This window comes from Mesoplodon mirus (assembly GCF_964341445.2).
Source record: "Mesoplodon mirus genome assembly, chromosome: 18".
In the NCBI taxonomy this organism is placed as follows: Eukaryota; Metazoa; Chordata; class Mammalia; order Artiodactyla; family Ziphiidae; genus Mesoplodon; species Mesoplodon mirus.
Genome location: NC_138994.1, coordinates 44,685,590 through 44,709,022, shown reverse-complemented (window position 1 = coordinate 44,709,022; position 23,433 = coordinate 44,685,590). Strand labels below are relative to the sequence as shown.

The following is a 23,433-nucleotide window of genomic DNA, read 5'->3' as shown; positions in this document are numbered from 1 at the left end:
TTCATGGCATTCATAAAGCCTCTGCAAATTTGCCACGTTTGGACCCCCAGCCATTTTACTCTTCCTTCTGCCAGGAGTTGAAAAACAACTCATCTGCCCTGTGCTTTCACAAGCTAACTAATAGTTCCCACACATGACTACCTTTTTAGACTCTCAGCAGAAAAGTGCACCCTGTGTCTCCTCAGCCCTGCCTCCTCAAGCCACAGAACTGAAAACTCCAAATAGACAAAACTAAGTGATTTTGTCATCACTTAATACATACATGTCCCAGAAGACTCTAATGAGTCTCTTGGAGTGGCCAGGATTAGCTGATTGTGCTCTTAAACGTAATGGGACTGTGTCTTCTCCTACCAGAGTATTGTAAGAACTGGACACACATTTCGAGGTAAAGGATGAAAAGAGTCTGGCGAGAATAGCCTCTGTGTTTGTTGAACGTGTGCTGTGTGCTGGCATTGTACAAGCATGAACTCACCTGATCTTCCCAACAACGCTGCAAGGTGGCTACTATTGCTGTGCCCATTTTATAGAAAACTGAGGCACAAAAAGGATGTCACCTGCCGAAGGTCACACAGCTCCCAAGTGGGGGATCTGGGATGTAAACCCAGAGATCTGATTCCAAAACTTTTTCCTGCCTGCTGTGCTTGGGGAAGGGTTCCTAACAGCTGCACGTACTGACTGGGAAAGTGAAAAGGGGAGCAGTAAAAGACGAGCAGTAAAATGTTGGGGGTTTATTAAAAAGGGCAAACGTTAAATGTCTTAACTCTGTGAAAAGAGACCATTATGCTGCCAGAGTGTTACCTACTGGTTGTATGGTTTCATTTTCCCTATTTCTTTGATAAAAAACGCATATCTTTAAAGCATTTTTATTTTATTTTATATTTGTTGTAAAGGAAATGAACAGTAATTTATGAATTACATATATATAAAGCATTTTTAGAGTATAATTATTTTCTTGAAAATCTTGTATAGAAAATTACTCTTTCTACATTGAATTGAATGACTTAATTTTAAAATTTTATTTATTTATTTATTTATTTATTTATTTACTGCAAGCCACACTGTGCAGCTTGCAGGATCTCAGTTCCCCGACCAGCGATCGAACCCAGGCTACGGCATTGAAAGCCCAGAATCCTAACCACTAGGCAACCAGGGAACTTCCAGTGATTTCTTTTTATTTAGTTTTTAAAAAGACCTGGTGCATTCTTGACAGCTTTTTATGCTGATGACAGACACAACCCCTCATGCTCACAGCAAAATACATCTTGCTCCACTATGGAAGCAAGGGAGAAATCAGAGTGAGCAGAAATCACTTTGCAGATGTGTTTTCCACAGTATTCTGAGTCCACTAAGCCGGGCTGGCCTCCTTCCCTGGCAGGGTAGTCATGCAATACTCTGTAGGCCCACTGAGTGGCACCACTGTCTCTTGAATAGACACTGGTGGGGCCTCCTGGTCCCAGGGAGATACTTCCAGACTGGACGTGCAGCTGGAGGTCATTATTTTCCTGCCGCAGGGACACCATTTTCTCCTCCAGTTCCTTCCGATGAGCCTCAGATGTGGCCAGTTCTTCCTTGGCCCTCTCAAACTTTTCCTTCACGGTGGCCATCTCCTTCTCGGCCTCTGCCCTCTTCAGCAGGGGCTTGATCTTGAAGAACAGGCTCATCCAGGGCCAGTGCTTGACGTTCATAAAAGATCGGATGTCGTACTGGATGCAGAAGATGGAGTCCCTGTGCATCATTAGGACTGGGGTTAATGGACCATAGCAAGACCCAGTCTCCACTCCCCTGCCCCCCAGGCTCCATGACCTTCACCCTTCCCGGCCAGGTGGGAAGGAGGTACAGCCAAGCTGTGCAGATCCTATGGACTCCAGAGTCCCTTCTGCAAATGAAGAGCAGAGGAAACAGCACATGCAAATTTGGGAGGTGAGCAAGGGTCCAGGGCCACTGAGGGTCTCCCATCCATCTGGCTTCCACCCCCACTACCCTGCTGAAAATGCTCAGCCTAAGGTTGTCAGTGGCCTCTAATTACAATGTGATGAGCTTCTTTCATTCCTGTGTAATTGGGTCTTTCTCCCACATTTGAGTTGTTAACTCTCACCTTTTTTTTTTAATGAATTTTTATCGGAGTATAGTTGATTTACAATGTTGTGTTAGTTTCTGCTGTATAGCAAAGTGAATCAGTTATACATATACATATATCCACTCTTTTTTAGATTCTTTTCCCATATAGGTCATTACAGAGTACTGAGTAGAGTTCCCCATGCTATACAGTAGGTTCTTATTAGTTATCTATTTTATAATATATAGTAGTGTGTATATGTCAATCCCAATCCTTCTGCCCTTGATTCCCTGATAAGACAGTTTTCCTGTTTCACTATGTTTTGCCATATGGGCTCCTGCTTCCTGCTGAAGTGTTGGTGTCTACCTAGGACCTGTCTCCAGCCCACTGGTCACCTCCCAGACTCTTGCCTTTCTAGGACTGATCTTTTTTCCGAACTTAGACTGTAGCCTACGTCCCAGTGACACCGACACTGTTTCCTAATCTTCATCCTCCACAGCTTTGTATCAAACGCACGTGAACCTGAAAACTTGCTTTTCTTTCCATTAAACTGGTCCCTTCTCTGAGATTTTTTTTTTCGTTTCCATGCTGGCTTCCTTTCCCTTCACCGGGACAGATGCCTGGGAGGTATTCTTGACTAATCTGTAATGGTGGCGCGTTATGGCAACAACAGCGGTAGAGCTTTGTGGGATATCGGGGAATCGGGAGAAGGTGCTTCCATCAATTTCCCCTCTTCCTGACATTCCCACACAGGACCAGCCACCAGAGCTGCTGTTCCTCCTGTTGAATTACTGAAGGAATAAGGCCCTTCAGGCTTTCTTCAGTGCCTCCCCTCCCCTCCCCCATGATCTGTTTCCTAATTCAGGTCCTTGTCATCTTTTATTTGGACTTCTGCTACAGCCTGGTCTTGGCCCCTCTTGTGCCCTCAGGCCTGCTCTTCTTGTAGCTGCCAGAGCAACCTGTGTGTGTGTGTTTGGCCGCGCCGTGCAGCACACGGGATCTTAGTTCCCCGACCAGGGATCGAACCCATGGTCCCTGCAGTGGAAGTGCGGAGTCTTAACCACTGGACCACCAGGGAAGTCCTCCAGAGTGACCGCTCTGAGCTATAAACCTGATCCTCTCACTCGTCTCTTCCATGGCTCCCCATCAACTAGAAGATTTAACCTGGGCTCTTTAATGTGGCATGTGGGGACCTCCACTCCTCGCCCCAGTCACGTGACCTGCTTGTCGGTCTCCTTCCCCCCAGGCCACCTTTTCTCAGGCCATGCAAAGCCTCCTTCAGAAAGTTCTTTCTTGCTGACCCCTTCATGCCAACCCCAATGAGTCCCGCCCGCCCCGAATATAACTGACATTGCGCTTGTCACAGGCGTTAAAACTAGCCACGCACGTGTCTGCTTCCTGCTCCTCCACGGGTTCCTGGAGGCCAGGGCTCATTTCTGCATCCCCAGTGCCAAGCAGAGGCCCCAGCACAGAACTGCAGCTCAGTAAATGTGGGTTAAAGGGGTGACCGAGTAAATTAATATCCCCAGACAAGAGCAGGAAGCCATAGTCTGCTCCAAGGAAGAGGGCGGGGAGGTGAGGGTCTGCGTCATCTCCTCTCCATCATCTTCTTGAACTCCACCCGCATCAGGTACCTCTGGCACAAGGCCTGCGTGCGTGCCATCAGGGTCACCAGCTTCTCATCCCTCATTTCCTCCAAGAGTCCCAGGAGCCCAGCTTTGAAAAACACCTGTGTTAGAGGAGCGATGAGCCCTGCTTCATCCTCAGCAGGGGCCCTCGAGGGAGGCTGTCTCTGCCCAACCCCAGCCCGTGGCCTTCAGAGCCCTGGGTTGGCACCAGCAGCCATCTGGCACTCAGGACTTGGTTTTTTTTTTTTGTTTTTTTTTTTTTTTTTGCGGTATGCGGGCCTCTCACTGCTGTGGCCTCTCCCGTTGCGGAGCACAGGCTCCGGATGCGCAGGCCCAGCGGCCATGGCTCACGGGCCCAGCCGCTCCGCGGCACATGGGATCCTCCCAGACCGGGGCACGAACCCGTATCCCCTGCATCGGCAGGCGGACTCTCAACCACTGCGCCACCAGGGAGGCCCCAGGACTTGGTTTTTGGAGGCTCTGCTCTCCACAGGAGCCCCTCTTGGGTCCTGTTCCAAGTATGTTCCCCAGCCCATGTAGACTGATTCTGATGGAGTTCACGTGCAGGAAGCAAGGATGAGGTGGGAAAGTAACTACAGGTGCAGCTGGGCCCAGATGGGGAGAGACTCACAGACACCTCTGCCACCCTGTCCTCCTCTGTCTCTGCCCATCTGAGGAGGCTGGTCCCACCCTTGGGGCCCTTCCCCGCACTGCCCACACCTGCAGGGCTTCCTCTGCCCCTGTGGTGTTTCAAGGAAACAGGGCACCCTTGGGGGCAGCAGGATCTTTCCTGAGGTGATGATGTTCCCCGACCCCAGCCTGGCCCTCTTCTGGACATACAGCTTTGGAGTCAGGCCAGGATTTGCAGCTGGCCTTTGTCACCCACTATCCACGTGACCTTGAGCAAGTTTCTTGTCCTCTGGGGGCCTCCCAGTAACCCCATAAAGTAAGTACCACCCTTATCACCATCAGGTTATTGGGTGGATTCGGTGAAATGTGTATAGAAGGCATGTGACAGGCCTCAACGCACATGTGCTCAAAAATGGCAATCATGTTTATTGGTTATAATTCTTCTCAAGTCCTCTCTGTCCCTGGAACTCTTCCCTACACTTTCTGATCTCTTGGGCTCCTTCTCCCCTTTAGGAGCGCTCTTTCTCTGCTCCCCATCTCTTTCTTCTGTTGCTGGTAGGGCTCTGGCTTCCAATTAAGCCTCTAGACCCTTAAAACCAGCACAGACACAGAGCTTCCTATACCTGGACACAGAGTTCCATTGGCCGGGGCTACTGGGCAAGAGATGGTCAGGCTGACCAGAATGGGAAAGAGACCCATTTCCTCCCATCAGCTCACAAGCGGCCCAGGGCTGGGGGTTACCCGGGGTGGGGGTTGTCCCAGCCCCACCTGTGCTCACCTTGGTGTAGCCGAACCTGTACTGCTCTCGGTCCACATTGATGGAGTTCAGAAGCTTCTCGGAAGCGTTTTTGCTATCAATGAACTGCCCTTCTGGGATGGCGCTGGCATTGAGGATCCGGTGCCTGATGAGGGAGGGTGGGGTTCAGTTCAGTTTTGGGGCCTGGGTGTGAGCGGTCTGGAGGAGGGCCTCTGGCCGCATAGCCCTGGGCAGAGCCAGGAGGGTCCTCAGCCCTGCGGTTCCCTGAGGTGCTGCCTTTTCCTGCTTCTCCCTGCTCCCGCCCAGGGGCCTCAGAGCCCTGAGGGGGCCCAGCCCAGTCACTCTGCGGTGACCCAGGCCGGAGAGGCCGCAGCCTCCCCTGTCGCACGGGTAAGCCTGGGGCGGGAGGAGGTGGCATCCCTTGGACCCGGGATGGAGCCTGGGAGGCAGCTGAGGGGAAGGGCTGTGCCAGCAGCTGGCCCAGCACACGGGAGCCAAAGAGATGCCTGACCCTCACTGGCTCCCTGCACTGGGCGGCCAGGTCAGGACTGGCATCTACCTAGATCCCCCCACTGGCTTGGCAGTGCTGGCGACGGTAGAGGTTTCAGCTGAGGGACAACACTTCCCAGATGGATTCATCTCCTGAGAAAGGCTCCACATGTGAGACCAGGGCTTCTAGAACCTTCTCCTGCTTTAGCCTTAGGAGGAAATGGAATATTATACAGCGACTAGTCTGGCAGAGGGGAATCTAGGGGTTGATTTTAGGCAAGCGGGCTGTGGCAGGAGGGAGAGAAACAGATTGGAAGGAAGGCCTGCTGGGTGCATGGCTGGAATGGTGCTTTCAGAGGAAATGGTTCTTACCTGACTTAAAAGAGCCTTGAAATCAGCTGTGACCTGCAGGTTAACGGTCATTCTAGAGGGTCCTCTTCCCGCCGCTCCCCTGGACCAGGCCTGGACCTATGGGCCCAGATGGCAGCTGGGAAGAGAGCCCTGGTCTAGAGCAAGGGGTCTCAGCTGGGGGCAATTTGGCCCCCAGGGGACACTGGGCAATGTCTGGGGGTTGTGGAGGTATGGTTGCTACGGGCAACTGCGGGCAGAAGCCAAGGATGCTGCTAAAATGGTTGAATACACGGGACAGCCCCCATAGTAAAGGATCGTTTAACCCCAAATGTCCGTAGTGTAGGGGCTGAGAAGCCCTGGTCTGGAGTCACAGTCAGGCGAGAGTGGTCTGGGAGCTGACCTTGGAATCACTTGGGGCCGGCCTAGCCCTCTGCATAGGGTCATCTCCCCAGCGAAAGAATCCCAGCTTAGGGTCGGGAGTGGGCAGGGATAGTTAGGGAGTTTGGGATTGACACGTACACACTGCTATATATAAAACAGATAACCAACAAGGACCTATTGTATAGCACAGGGAACTCTGCTCAATATTATGAAACAACCTAAATGGGAAAAGAATTTGAAAAAGAACAGATACATGTATAACTGAATCACTTTGCTGTACACCTGAAACTAACACAACATTGTTAATCACCCATGCTCCAATATGAAATAAAAAGTTAAAAAAAATATAACCAAAAAAACGAAGAAATAAAAGATCTCACTAAGGTTATTAAAAAAAAAAAAAAAAGTCAAGAATCCCAGGGAAACCCGGGGAGGCTTGTGAGCTCACCAAACACCCAGCTCCAGGAGTGCCTGTGGAGAATGCAAGAGGTACCCTCAAAAGGAGAGAGCTTCAAAGACAGGTGACCTACTGCTGTTTGAAGTCAACATAGAGGATCCGGCTGCGGAACCCTTTCCTGCAAATCAGCATGCCCTCCAGGACCCCGTTACAGAACAGCTGGTGCAGGACCAAGTGGTGGTCCATCACGCCTGGGGAGAGAATGGCCCGGGGCGTGTTTGGCTTTTTCCTTGTTTCCTTTGGCTATCTGGGCACGATGAGACACCCCAACATGCCCAGACTTGAGTGGGAAGGTTTGAGGCCAGTTCCTTTCCAGAGGGATGGGGATGGAGGCTGGACCCTGCCTACAATCTCACAGTAGAAATAGTCTCAATGCCTTGGGGAGACTCTAGCACCCCGTAACCATGGGACTAAAAACCAAAATATTAATCTTTGCCCCGTTCATGGCCCTTGACTGTGATGAAGATGGAATGGTTGTCTCCATCTAGAAATGCGTCTCATAATTATTATTATTCTTATGATTATAATAGTCATATTATTACTATAATTGACAGCCAACATTTACTGAGTGTTCACAATGTGTTTGGCCCTATTTTCTTTCATTTTATTTTATTTCATTTTATTTTATTAGTCCCCTGGTGGCCTAATAAATAATCAGTTGTAAGAGTTTCATGGGAATACACAAAGAAGTCTTCTCTCTCATGAGCGTATTGTGTTTGAGATCTATTGATCAAACTGACCATATAATTTATTATATTGCATGCACTCTTACGTATTTTGTCTACCTCATTAATCATGAACTGACAGAGTTTCTTTAAATTCACCTATAACTATTGTTGTAGTGCTATCTACCAGCATTTAAAAAACATTGAGGTGGGCTTCCCTGGTGGCGCAGTGGTTGAGAGTCCGCCTGCCGATGCAGGGGACACGGGTTCGTGCCCCGGTCCGGGAAGATCCCACATGCCGCAGAGCGGCTCGGCCCGTGAGCCATGGCCGCTGAGCCTGCGCGTCCGGAGCCTGTGCTCCGCAATGGGAGAGGCCACAATAGTGAGAGGCCCGCGTACCGCAAAAAAAAAAAAAAAAAAAACATTGAGGTGTAATTGGCATATAACATTTTACTAGTTTCAGGTGTACAACATGTTGATTCACTATTTGTATATATTGTGAGATGATCACCATGATAAGTCTGGTTAACCTCCATCAACATACATAGTTACAATTTTTTTGTTCTTGTGATGGGACCTGTTTCAAATGCTTTAAGTGTACTGGCTTATTTAATTCTCACAACAGCCCTCTAAGGCGGGTTAAATGAGTTAATATTTACAAAATGCATCAACACTTTATAAGCGCTCACTCAATAAATAAATGAATTAATAACTAAGTGAATGCATAAAGAAAATGCCGTTTTAATCCTCCTTTTATAGACCAGAAAGCTAAAGGACTCAGCTTGGTCCCTTGGGCAGTAATAGGTGGAGCTGGGATCTTTTCCTTGATCATCTAATTCCTCTGCTGTCCTGTAACATTGCTGAAGCAGGACCTTGATGCCAGAAGCCCAGCCTTTGGGATTCAACAGCTCGGCTGGTCAGAGAGCTGCCTCGTAGCCACAGTCTGTGTGATGGTTTGTTCTTTCCTTTGTGGCAAATGGCCCTGAAACTCAGCCATATTTGTGAATCCAGGATTGTTGATGGTTAAAGGTCTACTGTACCACATGGTGTTCTATGTCTATATATCTGGTCTCAGACTCTTAGTTTTCTCATTTATAAAATGGAGATGATTATGCTTATCTTGCAGTGAGCTGCTGTAAACAGTAGAGATAACATCATAATGGGACTGCATTAGGCTCAGAAAACCGTTGTTATTGATGCTGTTTTTATTATGGAACACCTAAGCTGATTATTTGCCAAATATAGTGGCTCTTCACTTTGGGGGGAAAGGTTTTTAAGAATCTTATGAAAGGTATGGATTTAATGTACCTATATATGTAGATAATATTTTGGATATAATTTCATAGTAGGGTTGCCAGATAAAATATGCCCAGGATGCCCAGTTGAATTTGAATTTCAGAGAAACAGTAAATACTTTTTTTTTTTTTAGTATAAGTACATCCCAAATATTGCATGGGTCATATTTATACTAAGAAATTTTTCATTGTCTCACCTGAAATTCTAATTTAATGGGGCGTCTCGTGGTTTTAATTTGCTAAATCTGGCAGCCCTATTTCATAGACTGAGAAGTGATAAAGGCTATCGTAATCCTGTCCTCAGGGAAACACACATTCACGTGCACACAGACACATGTACATACTCACGTGTGCACCCATACCCACACCCACAGAATTTTGCATACATTTCAGGGAGTCCTGTTCTGATGGATTCTTACTCACCAGGAGTCTTGGTCTCATTGGGAATCAGACGTCGCACAAAGTGAGGATGAGTGCTTCTTAAATTGGCCATCAGTTTGTTTACATTTTCCTGGGACACAAACCAGAAGAAGCACATTTACCTCAGCAAACGCCGTTGCACTGGGCAGAAATACAACCAAATGTGGAAGTTGCCAAAAAACAAACCCTGAACACAGCGGACACGGTCTGGAAAGAGGAGCCCTTCTTCTTCCCACCCTTCTTGCTCACCCCGGCGTCGCCTGGAGACGGACACAGAGGGTGTGTCCGGTGAGTCCTGAGGACACAGGGGTGGCCTTTCCTACCCACCTGCCCCACCAGTTTTATTGAGATGTAACTGACATATAACACTGTATATGTTTAAGGTGTACAACATAACGATTTGATATATGTATATATTGCAAAATGAACACAGCATTAAGGCTACTTAACCTCTATCCCTTGACTTAGTTACAGTTTCTTGTGATGAGAGCTTTTAAGCTCTACTCTCTTAACAACTTTCAAATATACAACACAGTGAAATTAACTACAGTTACCATGCTGTACTTTACAACCACAGAACTTATTTATGTCATAACTAGAAGTCTGTACCTTTTAACCCCTTTCACCCAATTTTCCCACCTCTCACCTGCCACCTCTGGCAACTGCAGATCTGATCTCTGTTTCTATGAGTTTGGTTTTTTAAGATTCCCCATACATGTGAGATTATACAGGATCTGTCTTTCTGTGTCTGATTTATTTCACAGAGCATAATGCCCTCAAGGTCCATTGTTGCCAATGGCAAGATTTCATTCTTTTCTATGGCTGAATAATATTCCATTATATATGACCTCTTCTTTATCCATTTATCCATCAATGGACACTTAGATCGTTTCCATGTCTTGGCTATTCTAAATAATGCTGCAGTGAACATGGGGGTATCTCTTTGGGATAGTAATTTCATTTCCTTTGGGTATATACCCAGAAGTGGAATTGCTGGATCATATGGTAGTTTTATTTTTAATTTTTAAAGGAATCTCCATACTGTTTTCTGTAGTGGCTGTGCAAATTTACATATCCACTAACAGTGCCCCGTTTTGTCATTGGTGGCCTTTCTAAACCACTTCCTCCAAACCCTGAAGTGAGAGTTTGGTTTTCTTTTGACATCGGAGAGCTAAGGGTTTTTTGGTTTGTTCATTTCTGTATTCTGATTCTTAAAATTCCTCCAAACTACTCAGATTTGGGAACACTGATTTTTATCACTGTGGGAACGGAGTGGGGTGGGATATGGGTGGCATTTAACTGGGAGTATAATTTAGACTCTCGGTATCCAAGGAGAATCTTTTCCTTTAGACATCAGACATGAAATCCAGCTGAATAGTTGACAAGATTGAGGTCTTCCTCTTGGTGAGTGTGGTTTCTTTCATGAGTGTCCCTTTTAAAAATTCTTGAGTCCCTGTTTATCTCTTCATGAGGAAGTAACTGAAAGTAATACAACTGAAGTTTCTCAGAATATTCTACAAGTCAGTTTTTTTCTTGTCTAGAAGGAACAACCCAGCTTAATGTGACATCAGTGATATTGGGTCTACTTTTTCTGAATGGCTCAATTTCAGATTTAGCTTCTGATATGTAATCAAGATTCAGCCCTTGGGGAAATTTCATTTCCCCCACCCTCCTCTCACTCCACCCTCTTTGTCCCCAGGGTCTAGCATGACCATGTGTTTGGGTGGGGAGGAGAGGCAGGAAAGCCACTTCTCCAGGTTCATGCCTACACAGGAGCTTATGTTTAGAGTCCTGGCATCATTGCTAAGTGAGATTATGCAATACAGTTACAGAGATGCCCTAATTAGATTTGAAGATGGTGTTCATCATTCAAGTTTAAAGTTATGCCCATTTTTATATTTATTTATTTAATTTTTTTTTTGTGTGGTACGCGGGCCTCTCAGTGTTGTGGCCTCTCCCGTTGGGGAGCACAGGCTCCGGACGCGCAGGCTCAGCGGCCATGGCTCACAGGCCCAGCCGCTCTGCGGCATGTGGGATCTTTCCAGACCGGGGCACGAACCCATGTCCCCTGCATCGGCAGGTGGACTCTCAACCACTGTGCCACCAGGGAAGCCCCCATTTTTATATTATACTGCCCAATACACTAGACATTAATTGTAAAAAATTATCTAATGAATGATAATATTGCATGAATTAAAAACATTAATTTGTTAAATTAATGCATTTAAAATAGTCCATAATTTTTAAACCTTATTCTGGAAATTACTTAAAAAATATATAGGTAATCTTAACAAGTGATACTGGCTTGTGCAGCCATTTGGGAAAATGGTCTGGAAGTTCCTCAAAAAGTTAAACATAGATAGAGTTACCATATGATTCAGTAGTTCCATTCCTAGGTATGTACCCAAAAGCATTAACAATGTCCACATAGAAACTTCTATAAAATGTTCATAGCAGCATTATTCATAGTACCCAAAAGTGGAGAAAACGTAAAGATCCATCAACTGATGAGTGGATAGACAAAATCGTGTAAGATCCACACAGTGGAATATTATTCACCTATAAAAAGAAATGAATTGCTGACATTTGCTGCAACATGGACACCTGAAGAACGTTAAGCTAAGTGAAAGAAGCCAGACACACAAAAGACCATATAGTGCATGATTCCACTTATATGAAACATCCAGAATAGGCAAATTCATAGAGACAGAAAGTAATTTGGCAGCTGCCACAAGCTGGGAAGGAGGCAGGTGGAAAGTGACTGCTAAAGGGTTACTGGTGTGATGAAAATGTTCTGGAATTACGTAGTGGTAATGGTTGCACAACCCATAAATATACCAAAAACCGCTGAATTTTTTTTTTGATAAATTTATTTATTTATTTTATTTTTGGCTGTGTTGGGTCTTCGTTGCTGTGCACGGGCTTTCTCTAGCTGTGGTGAGCGGGGGCTACTCTTCATTGTGGTGCGCGGGCTTCTCATTGCGGTGGCTTCTCTCCTTGCGGAGCATGGGCTCTAGAGCTCAGGCTCAGTAGCTGTGGTGCAGGGGCTTAGTTGCTCTGCAGCATGTGGGATCTTCCCGGACCAGGGCTCAAACCCGTGTACCCTGCATTGGCAGATGGATTCTTAACCACTGCGCCATCAGGGAAGTCCCACCACTGAATTTTTTAAAGGGTGAATTTTATGCTATATGAATTATATCTCAGTAAAAAAAAAAACTATTAAAGAATGTGGTATTGGCTATTGTGTCCACTGGGAGGCCCTGTTCACCTCCATAGAACTCAATCTCTTTAAAAAATATTTTTTTTGACTTAAAAAAATTAATTTATTTTTTATTGAATGAAAGTTTCTTTAAATTCTACAGTGCTTTACAATTTTCACAAGTTTCACAACATGATTTCATATAATCCCATAATAACCCTTTTCCCTCCCACCCTTGTATTGCCCCTCCCCTTTCCCTCTCCCCACTGGTAACCACTAGCTTGTTCTCTATATCTGTGAGTCTGCTTCTTATTTGTTTTATTCACCAGTTGGTTGTATTTTTTAGATTCCACATATAAGTAATATCATACAGTATTTATCTTTCTCTGTCTGACTTATTTCACTTAGCATTATGCCCTCCAAGTCCATCCATGTTGCTGCAAATGGCAAAATTTCATTCTTTTCTATGGCTGAGTAATATTCCATTATATATATATATATATATATCTCACATCTTCTTTATCCATTTATCTGGTGATGGACACTTAGGTTGCTTCCATACCTTGGCAATTGTAAATAATGCTGCTATGAATATTGGAGTGCATGTATCTTTTCCAATTAGTGTTTTTGGGTTTTTTTTGGATATATACCCAGGAGTGGAATTGCTGGGTCATATGGTTAGAGCTTAATCTCTTAAGGAACAGGAAGAATAGAAGTAGGAAAAAGAAAAACAGAGATCAGAGACAGACAAATAAATCAAGCTCAACATGAAGCTCATGTCCAACTACTGGTTCTCCATGAGTTATGAGTAATTACACAGAGTTTCCACAGGGGGAATTAAAAAAAAATTTCACCTGCTTCTGCACCAGCATAGTTGGCAAAAAGGAAGGACAGCAGCTTCAGCAAAGACTTCCTTCTGGTACAGGCCAACCATGGTCTCGTTCAGGGGGTCCATGTTCTTGTCCAGCCAGCCGGCAATGTTGTAGTCCACGGTGCCTGCATAGTGCATCAGGGAGAAGTGGGCCTCAGCCCTGCCTTTAACCACTTGGGCTTCTGGAAGTAGGCAGACTTCCAAGATGCTGGTCATACAGCTTGTTCTTGCAGGAGGTGTCTGTGGCCTTGGGGAACATGCACTCCTCTTCCAGGATGGAGAAGATGCCCATAGGCTGAGAGAATGAAAAGAAACGTGACACTTGAATTTTGTCTGCCTGTAGAAATAATGTGGAACACAATGATCCTATTTGAGTAAATTCATCATTTCATTCTTTACTGTTAGTGAAAACTCATTTCTTTGGTCAGAAGTTGTTAAATCACAAATATTTATCAGGTACCTATCAAGATCCGGGTGTGGTGTTGGGCTCCGGGGTATGATGGAGAGTAAGATAAACAAGGAAGGAGTTCTGGTGGAGTTTGTGTCTTTGCCCCAAAGGCCTTAGAGCAATATTTCTCCAGGTGTGACTTGCAGATGGGTTGTGTCAGAAGCACTTGGTAAAAATGCAGATATTCCAAGGCTCCACCCCACACTTACCCAAAAGTATTTCTAGGAGTGAGATTAGGGAAATGTGCAGTTTTACTAAAAGTACTTGTGGCAAGTCTTTGACACAACTGAGAGCCTCTTCTTTAAAGCACTAGAAATTCCAATTTCAGATGCCAGCAGTGATGACTTCAAGGCTGACAAAGAAATAAGAAGTAAAACATACTCTCCTCAGAGCTCTTTTATAAGGAAAGATGGCTTAAGTATCAGGCTTGCATTGCACACTGTGGGGAAATGTAGAGTTCTGGACTCTCTAGAAAAGATTCAGTCTCCTTTTACCAGAATACCTACCTTGGAGTTGGCAAAGGAATTTTCCTGATTTTAGTTACAAGTAGAAATCTCTTACCAGAGTATACAGTGAGTGTTATGATTTTCTTTTAAATATGGGTCAGCAGTGTGATCTGTGATCTGAGAAAAGGAAGCAGACCTTCTCAATGAGCTCAGTGAAGGCGGCCAGTTCCATCCCAAAGTCGATGAACTCCCACTCAGTGCCCTCCTTCTTGTACTCCTCCTGCTCCAGCACGGACATGTGGTGGTTGAAGAACTGCTGCAGCTTCTCGTTGGTGAAGTTGATGCACAGCTGCTCTAGGCTGTTGAACTGGGTATTTCGAATACCAAAGAGTTTGAGTGAGTTTGGAAGATCCAGTGGAGACTCAGCAAAGCAGACACAAAGCGGAAGGGTGCTTTGAGGCTTGTCATTGATGCAAACAACTCACACCAAAGATCTCAAAGCCAGCGATGTCCAAGACCCCGATGAAGTACTGCCTGGGCTGCTTGGTGTCCAGCTGCTGGTTGATGTGGGTGACCATCCACAGGAACATTTTCTCATAGATGGCTTTGGTCAGAGCGCCCACCGAATTGGTCACCTTGAAAAAAAAGAACACCCACTCAACCCTCAAATTAATGTTTTTATGATTGTATTAAGTTGAAACATACAAAGTTCACGTCTTGAAAGTCAAAAGCAGCTGGAGATTGGCAATTTCATATATTTCAGTCTAATATTAAATCTACTTGAGACATCTGCTCAGTTCCATGAGGTGTATCCCATTTACAAAGATCGTTTTCTACCAACCTTGGTTATAACACGTGACTCTACCCCCGGCCACACCTAATTGAACCAGAGGTGGACATTTGGTCCAAGTTGGGCTAAACGGAGTGTCTCTCCTGAGAATTTGGAATTGGGATCAAAAGATGCTGGTCTCAGTCTCAGGGTGAGGCTGGAACCACGGAGATGTAAACTTGGGAGTTCTGGGGTGGCCACGGGCAGGAGAGGTGGAGAAAGCTTATCCACCTAGTGAGAACACAACAGAGCAGGAGACAGAAGACAGCCCACGGTGCCCCAAGAAGGAGCTGGAGAGAGGCTGCCTGGCTCTGGACGGCTCTTCACTTCCTGGCTCCAGACCCTCATGGCACCCAAGGCACTCCTTGAGTTACCCCTGAGGCCTAAGAATGAATTCCCCCTTCATGGTGAAGCCAGTTTCATATGTGTTTCTGATTCCTGCAACCGAAAGAACTTTAGGATGGCGGTTAAAATAGCAAAATACGTGAGTCATTCGGATTCAGAGCATCTCCATTACCTGCTGGACATTTTGCCCTTTCGTGGCATATTCGTTCCCAACCTTCACCCTTGGACAGCACAGGCCTTTCAGCATTTCTGCAGAATTCAGACCCATCAGGTACCCAGCTTTGTCGGCCACTGAAGGAGGAGGAGAAATGGTGTCACACAGTCAGCAGCTGCTAAAACAGCCAGTTAGGCCCTGGGTCCTCCTAGAAGTATTTCCTATAATCCTTTTGGATGTTTTTATGTTTTCCTACACGCCCCAGGCCTGGACTTGACGAATGGAGTTTCAACCCCATAATCCAGGGTCCTGGGTTTTCAAGAACTTTCACTTTGCCTTCTAGATACAATCTTTAGAAATAGGTTGATCTTGACTGACTGATATTTAAATTTCATTAAAAAACATATGGTTACGTAGTATTGTTGGAGTCTGATAATACAGCAACATGGTATATGAGTAAAGGAAGCACCATTTGGACAGTTAATATAAGTTAGGCACCTTCCTAATTCTGCAAAGTGCCGTGCTAACAGCTGAGAGAGAAGTACGAAACCTTCACCCCACCTGCAAGTGTTTGGAGATGGTCAAGCTCAGTTGAATATGGGCAATTTCCTATAGTTCACTAGTTCAGTTGACTTTGGGATGGACCGGGCTGCCTGCACTGAGCTCATAGAAAAGGTAAAGAAATGCTGCTTCCCAAGGACAGCTCCTCCTTTGTTGGGACCATCGCCTCATTGCTGGTTCGGGAGCCAAGTTAATAAACATCCAGGGCAGTGTTTGTGAAGGACTTAGTAAGAGACCAATTGTGTGTTTTACTCTTTGCTCAAACCATCCCTTCTTCCTACTTTGCCCATTTACCATTATTCTTCTGGTTACTTAAACTTGAAAGCTTGGGGTGGTGCATCCTTCTTTTTCACCCCTGACATGCAGTGTTGAGAGAGGCATCTAAGTCCTGCTCATTTCACCTTAAAAATAGCTTGCCTCTCTATGGTTTCTAAGACTGTAGAATAGTAAAGTGGCAAAGAGCCTGGATTCAAATTCAGGCTTTGCTCCTTTATGCCTCAGTCTTGCCATTTGTCAACTGGGGGACAGTGACAGTACTTATGTTACTGGGTGGCTGTGAAGCAGTCCTGGTATATAGTAAGCACTCAACAAACACTGACTTGGGTTGGTAGCATCATCAGAGGAGCTCAGGCCCCGGTTACAGCCACCGTTTTCCCCTTTGCCAGGCTCTTTCTGCTTCTAAACACTGAACACGTGGCTGCCAGTGCTGGAAGAGGGTCTGGGACCTTGCCGTGATACATATCCATATGGTCCGCCTGTGCTGAGGAGCCTGATACATTTTTTTCCTACATTCCACCCTCTGGGTGAGCATGACTACAGACAGATTAATTCCAGGCTGTCACACATACTCTGCTGCTGCTTGGAGCGTCAGCGGCTTCTGGTGTCTATCACATACATTCTAAACCATGTATCCTGGCACTCAAGGCCTTTCCAAACTGATGCCAAAATAATCGCTTTTTAATTCCCATCTCTTACAAATCCACTACACGTATCGTCTTCTATAACCAAAGTGGACCACTCTCTATCTCTATTCTCTATCCCCATCACATCCCTTCCTTAGCCCCCTTGCTCATCATTTCTTCTGCTTAGACTGCCCGCCCCCCCACCTTTTAGGATCCTTCCCATCTTTCAAAGTCCAAGTCAATGTCCCTCACCTCCTCCAGGAAGTCTTCCCTGATTACCCCCAATCAGAAGTGCTCCCTGCTCTAAACACTTTGAATTTTTCTCCTGTTACTTCGCATGCACCATTGGGAGGACAATGCACCCGTGGGTGTACATTTCCTGTATAATCCCCTTCACTTGAGTGTGGATGGAACCTGTGAATGTAACGAGATATCACTCCCATGATGAGGTTACTAATCAGTTGACTGTGAGTTAATAACAAGGGAGACCATCCTGGACAAACCTAAGCTGATCAGGAGAGCCTTTATGGACAGTGATAAAGTCATGTATATTTTCCTGGCCTTTTAATTCATGGCTATTGTTCCTTTTTCTCATCTGGGGTGCCAGACGCACTGCTTCATGCAGTGTGGGGATGTTATCAAAAGGTAGAATTATTAGGGATAAACCAGCCTTTTACTCTGGGAGCTTGTAAGATGAAGAACTAGAGGCATGAGGCATGCAGGGTGTATGGCGATGGGTCTGGCCGTCGGTCAGCCCCCACACTGCCCTCTGCTCTGTTTCCAGGCCTCTTTGGGATGAGGCAGAGGCAGGTGGTGAGATCATCCAGGTGAGAGTCACGGGGAGGAAGATTTGTTCACCAGTCCTTGGTTCAGGGTCAGTTCAACAGATGTAGGAGGTGGAAGAGAAAGTGATAGGAGGGAGAAATTCAGCTGCCACCTAAATTGGCAGCTAATTAATTTAGGTTAATTAATTTATTAACCTAAATTAATAGCTGCCTACCCAAGGTTCTTATTTTAGGCTCAGGGAGTAGGACAATATTCTGGATATTAATGATGATACGTAAGCGCAGAAAGAAAGTGAAATTCACTCAACCATAACCTCTCATAAATGTCCACCCTGAGATACCAGGTAAACTGATGGTGAGAGAGAGTGCACAGTGATTATTCACTTATGAGATGATGCTCTTGTTTTCTCAGGCATCTCCACTAAATGATTCCTTGACCAAGTGAATGGACTTCCCCGGCGCATGTTCAAAAAGCTTTGGACAACCCAAATTCAGTTTGTATGGTTTTCTAAGAGCAGCCCTTGAGTTGAACACAAAGTTTATCTCCTGTGGCCCAGTCCACACGTGAACTCAGGGGGAGAGGCAATCCTCTGGCCCCTTCCCAGATGTGGTACCTTCGGTGCGGTCTGGCTCTGCCTGCTCTTCCCGCTGTTTTCTGCTTGAAGTTCATGTTCCCGTAGTGCGTCACGGTGCCTGTGAGCTTGTAGATCCCAACTTTCTCCTCTGAGCTGAAGCCCAGGATGTCCGTGGCATTCTTGGAATTAGAAAAAAAGGACAGCCGTCACAGCAGGCCTCAGGGACCCAAATGCTACTTTTCCCTGGCATTTTGTATAGCACGTGAGACAGCATTTACCCCAGTAAGTGGATGACAGGTGGGGTATGACAAGTTAGGGCTTAAAAACCATGTCTTAATTGAACATGTTTGTGTGGGTGGGTGAAGATTATGGGAAGAAAATGTGAATAATCTGATTTGAATCCTTTTCCACTGTGCATAGATGTGGGCACTGTTTTCTGGATGAGAACACTGGGGAACATTGTGTGATGCTGGGAGGATGTACTTTCACAGGCACCATACCAGAGCTTGCGGACTTTGCATTGCAACCCAGGAATTACAGTGTAGTTCATCATGGAGATAATATAGCACCGGAGACTATTAGAACGGGAAGGGAAGATATTTTTCAAATGAGAAGGGAGCTAGGTAGGGGGCTAGGCACTGAGAAATGGAATATTTCCTGCCATATCAGTAAACAAAGGATGTCACAGTCATCAGCGATTGCAGCCCTGAGGAAACTCAGGATGTGAAAACACGGGATACTGGCCCCAGATGGCTGAGGTGCATGTCAAAGGAATGATTTCGGTGAGCTCAGACTCTGGCATCTTCCCACACAGAGAAAAGTGCTGAATTCCTTAACTTGGGATTGCTGGTTTTCTTTAACCAACAGTAATCTTTTGATGTTCAGACTACCTGCCCTTTGTGGCAAAACTTCTGTATAACCTGGCTGCCCCCTCGCCTCCTCGGGGCACTTCTTTCAGGGTTACTTGAGATGCTGCCTCCTGGGCTTGAAGTCCTAAACATCCCCACCAAATAAAACATAACTCTCAACTTTTAGGTTGTGAATATTTTTTAAGTCGACAGCACCATCCCTATGTTATCTCATTAAGTCCCTATGAGAACCCTATAGGTGTGCAGACTTTTCCAAATTTCTAGGTGAAGCACTGAGGTTCTGAGGGACCTCCCTGCAGGGAGGATGTGATAAAAAGGGGACCGGAGCAGCGCTGGGTCACTTCAAAGCCTATAGCAGATGCTGATTTGGTTTTATAACCTCTTGCTCTACCACAATGGTTTAAACTGGAAAATCCTTCTCTGGGGTATACATATGATTGTGTAGCAGGGTTTGCAGCCCAAGCCTAAGCAATGCCCAGGGGTGGAGTTGAAACATGTCTGGATGTGTCAGGTAAGCTGGCGGGACAGACCATGGTATTGAAGCGTGAGGCACTCTTGGGGTGGCGCCCCCTAGTCGGGGGAGGGAGAGTCCACGCCAGGAGCTGACAGAGGGGAGGAGAGATTCTGAGGCTCCGAATCCGTATCCCATCCCAGCTGATGCATATCTGTGTCCTAGGGAGGGCGGCTGCGGGAAAATAGAGAAAGAACTTTCTTTCGCCAAGTGCTGAAAGGAAGCAGGTGAGAGGGCGACTGCCGGGGAGCCTTCTGGGGGGTGCAGTCACTTGGAGGCACCAATCCCCCTCCATCTGGCCATAAACCATCACCCTGGAGAAGCTCCGTGGGAGGAAGGAGCAACAGCAGCCCTGATGGCAGGGATCTCTGGTGAGGACCTGAGATACTTTGGGGACTTTTAGAATTCCTTAGGAGGGCCTTTCGGGGGGTGGGGGAGGGTGGCTGGAGACCTTGTATCAGTCACTAGCCCTCCTCCCCAGCTGGTAAAGACTGGGGAAAGCTGGTTAAGAATCTATAATAGCCAGACTAATGTAAAATGAAGTTTGTTTGAACATGAACATTTTCTCCTTGCCTTAAAACAATCAGCATCACCTGGGAATGTCACAAAATGAAGGCCAGGGAGCTGGGCCCTGGGCAGGATCCCCTGGGGTGTTGGGCGAGACCACTTTCCAAAAGCTTTTACAGCTTCCATGAGGGCAGAGCCAGCGGGGTAGAGATTAATTGCACTGAGACGGTGTATTTTAGTTAAAAATGCAAGTTCTGGGGTTGGGCAGATCCGGGTTCAGACTGTCGTTTACAAACTGTCTTCGAGCAAATTGTGTGTTTTTTTTCTAAGACTCAGCTTCTACCTTTATGAAACGGGGGTAACAGTGGTGCTGATCCCAGAGGTTTTGTATTCTCAGTATTTTCTGAATGAAGCCTAAGAAGAGTTAATGAAGGACCAGTGGAGGTTTATGTGAATTATGTGTTCGCTCTTCAGGAGTTCTAGCTGCTGAATGGAAGTGCCTCTGGGTACTTGCTCTACTGGCCAGTGAAATTAGATAGGAGACTGGATACTTTTTATTTGCCAATGTCGGAAGTAAATGCCTCTTTGGTTGAGCTAAACCTGAGTGAAACGTTGAAGGATGGGACATATCCTTCAATATCTTGGTTGAGCTAAACCTGAGTGAAACGTTGAAGGACGGGACATATCCTTCAATATCTTGGTTGAGCTAAACCTGAGTGAAACGTTGAAGGACGGGACATATCCTTCAATATCTTGGTTGAGCTAAACCTGAGTGAAACGTTGAAGGACGGGACATATCCTTCAATATCTTGGTTGAGCTAAACCTGAGTGAAACGTTGAAGGACGGGACATATCCTTCAATATCTTGGTTGAGCTAAACCTGAGTGAAACGTTGAAGGACGGGACATATCCTTCAATATCTTCAGTATCAGCTTCTTCCCAATTTTTGAGCTCTGCTGCCTCCAGGTTTTCCTTCCTCCCAGCACCTCCTGACTCGGAGAAGGTCAGATCTGCTAACTAACTTCACACTATGGTTTTCATGACTAATAAGTCAGTGGATACTGTTCAATGGACTTATGTATTTTAAAATGCTTCCATCTGAAGAGACCAATTTTACCACAGAGAAGTCATTTTGTACTTGTGGAATTTGAATCTTGAACCATTGTGACTTCAGGATGCTCTGAGGTGATGCTGATTAGTTAGGGAAGGACAGCTAAATCTTCCTTCGGCTGGGAATAAGACACAATATTCTTTGAAGGGTTATCAGAATATCCCGGTTGGGCAGCTTGATCTGAAGCACTTGGGGGTAAACTAAGGCCAGGTATATGCTAGTTTATGTGGCCATTTTTCATATTCAGCATTGGAGGAGAGGGTTTTCTTTCTGGGCGTCATTGACAATTGGACTGAGTCTTACGAATCTCGAGGAGTTGTCATTCCTCATGGTCTTGGCATTTCTAAAGGCCTCCAGGAGGGGGTTGGCCTGGATGATCTGGTCTTCCAGGGTTCCCTAATAATAAGTGAGAAGAGGAAAAGAGAGGACTTTGGACGTCTTCTGAAGTCACTTCCCAGTGACTCAAAAGTGTGGATGCTCTGGGAAGGGCCCAGGGAGAGATGTCGCCCAGCTCAGGCTGGTGGCAGGTACAGTTGTGCTGAGTACCCACAGGCCCATCCCCACCCCACCCAAGGAGGCTTCAAGGTCCCATCGTAGAAGGGGTCTTAGCACAGCATCAAAGTGGCTTCTGGCCACACCAGATTCCAGGTTGGAGCACTACCCGCTACATCTCAATCTCCCAGACGGCCTTTCTTCTCTGATAACATTTTATTATAAATCATGGATTTGTAAAATATAGACCTCTGTTCCTGCCTGCACCAGGACCCATTTGTATAGATATTCGGGTTCAGAAGTAGAAATAGACTGTGAGCAATGAAAGTGACCCATATGATAGAAACAGTGGTTCTCAAAAAAATTTTTAAGTTGCATAAAATATTTTGTGAGAATTATTACGTAGAAATCCACTTATGGAAAGCAGAGTTTTCACCTTCCCCCCTTCCCCACATGATTACTTGCCTTTCTGACTTCAGAGCTGTTTGGAAACTACTGACAGCCCAGTGGTTCTCAAAGTGTGATCCCTGGACCAGCAGCATAAACAATGGGAACATGACAGAAATGCAACATGCCAGGATTTTGAATGTGAGATAGGAATTTCAGTCAGAAATTCTGGGCCTGGGGACCAGCCATCAGTTGTTAACGAACCCTCCTGGTGATTCTGATGTGCACTCCAGTTTGAGAACCACTGGCCTAAACCATTCCTTCTCCAAAGGAGGATGTGGAGTTGTTCAAGGTCACTCGGCTGTTGCTGATGGAGCTGGTGCTAGAGCCTGAGTCTGCAAGGTGGAGCCATTTCCTGCCTTGCCCCGTAAACACCCCTTGGGGCAGGACCTCGTGCTGTGCATCTCTGCTGAGCACAAAGCCCTGGAAACACTTGGTGCTCACCTGGGAGTTAAGTTATTCTTATTCCAGCAAGCCTTCCAGGTGCAGGAAGCTGCTCACCTGCATCTTGCCTGGCTGCTGCTTCCTCTTGTCCCCAGTGACCGCAATTGTTGCAAAGTACTGGATGACACGCTTGGTGTTCACTGTCTTCCCAGCCCCGGATTCTTGGCTGTTGATTTAAAAGTAAGTGAGAGGGACTTCCCCGGTGGTGCAGTGGTTAAGAATCCACCTTGCAATGCAAGGGATGTGAGTTCGATCCCCGGTCAGGGAACTAAGTTCCCACATGCTGCAGGGCAACCAAGCCCGCACGCCATAACTACTGAGCCTGCGCGCCTCAGTTAGAGCCCACGTGCCACACACTACAGAGCCCACGTGCTCTGGTACCCGCGTGCCACAACTACAGAGCCCACGCACTCTGGAGCCTGCGTGCCACAACTAGAGAAGAGAAAACCCGCACGCCACAACTAGAGAGAAGACTGTGCACCACAATGAAGAGCCCACGTGCCCCAACAAAAGATCCCGAGTGCTGCAACTAAGACCCGACGCACCCAAAACTAAATCAAATCAAATAAAGTAAAATAAAATAAAATAAAGTGAGATACACAGACATAGAGAACAGACTTGTAATTGCCAAGGGGACCAAGGAAAGGAGGAATGGAGGACAAATGGATTGAGAGTTTGGGATTAGTAGATGCAAACTATTATATATAGAATGCATAACCACCAAGGTCCTACTGCATTGCACAGGGAACTCTATTCAATACCTTGTGATAAAACATAATGGAAAAGAATATGAAAAGGAATATATATG

General features: G+C 46.1%; 1 pseudogene across 1 annotated transcript in view; it reads right to left on the bottom strand.

Annotated features, from left to right (window-relative positions):
• Positions 1-23,433, bottom strand: part of LOC309793432 (myosin-13-like) — a 37,190-nt pseudogene that overhangs the window by 8,848 nt on the left and 4,909 nt on the right. Inside the window, exons 5-18 of the transcript in view lie at positions 22,683-22,791; positions 21,491-21,638; positions 20,475-20,545; positions 18,284-18,423; positions 15,440-15,558; positions 14,579-14,728; positions 14,290-14,460; positions 13,183-13,494; positions 9,316-9,389; positions 9,133-9,220; positions 6,823-6,940; positions 5,093-5,216; positions 3,649-3,785; positions 1,466-1,725 (exon numbers count right to left, since the gene is read on the bottom strand). The product of the transcript in view is annotated as a myosin-13-like (transcript). The remainder of the gene's footprint in view (positions 1-1,465; positions 1,726-3,648; positions 3,786-5,092; positions 5,217-6,822; positions 6,941-9,132; positions 9,221-9,315; positions 9,390-13,182; positions 13,495-14,289; positions 14,461-14,578; positions 14,729-15,439; positions 15,559-18,283; positions 18,424-20,474; positions 20,546-21,490; positions 21,639-22,682; positions 22,792-23,433) is intronic.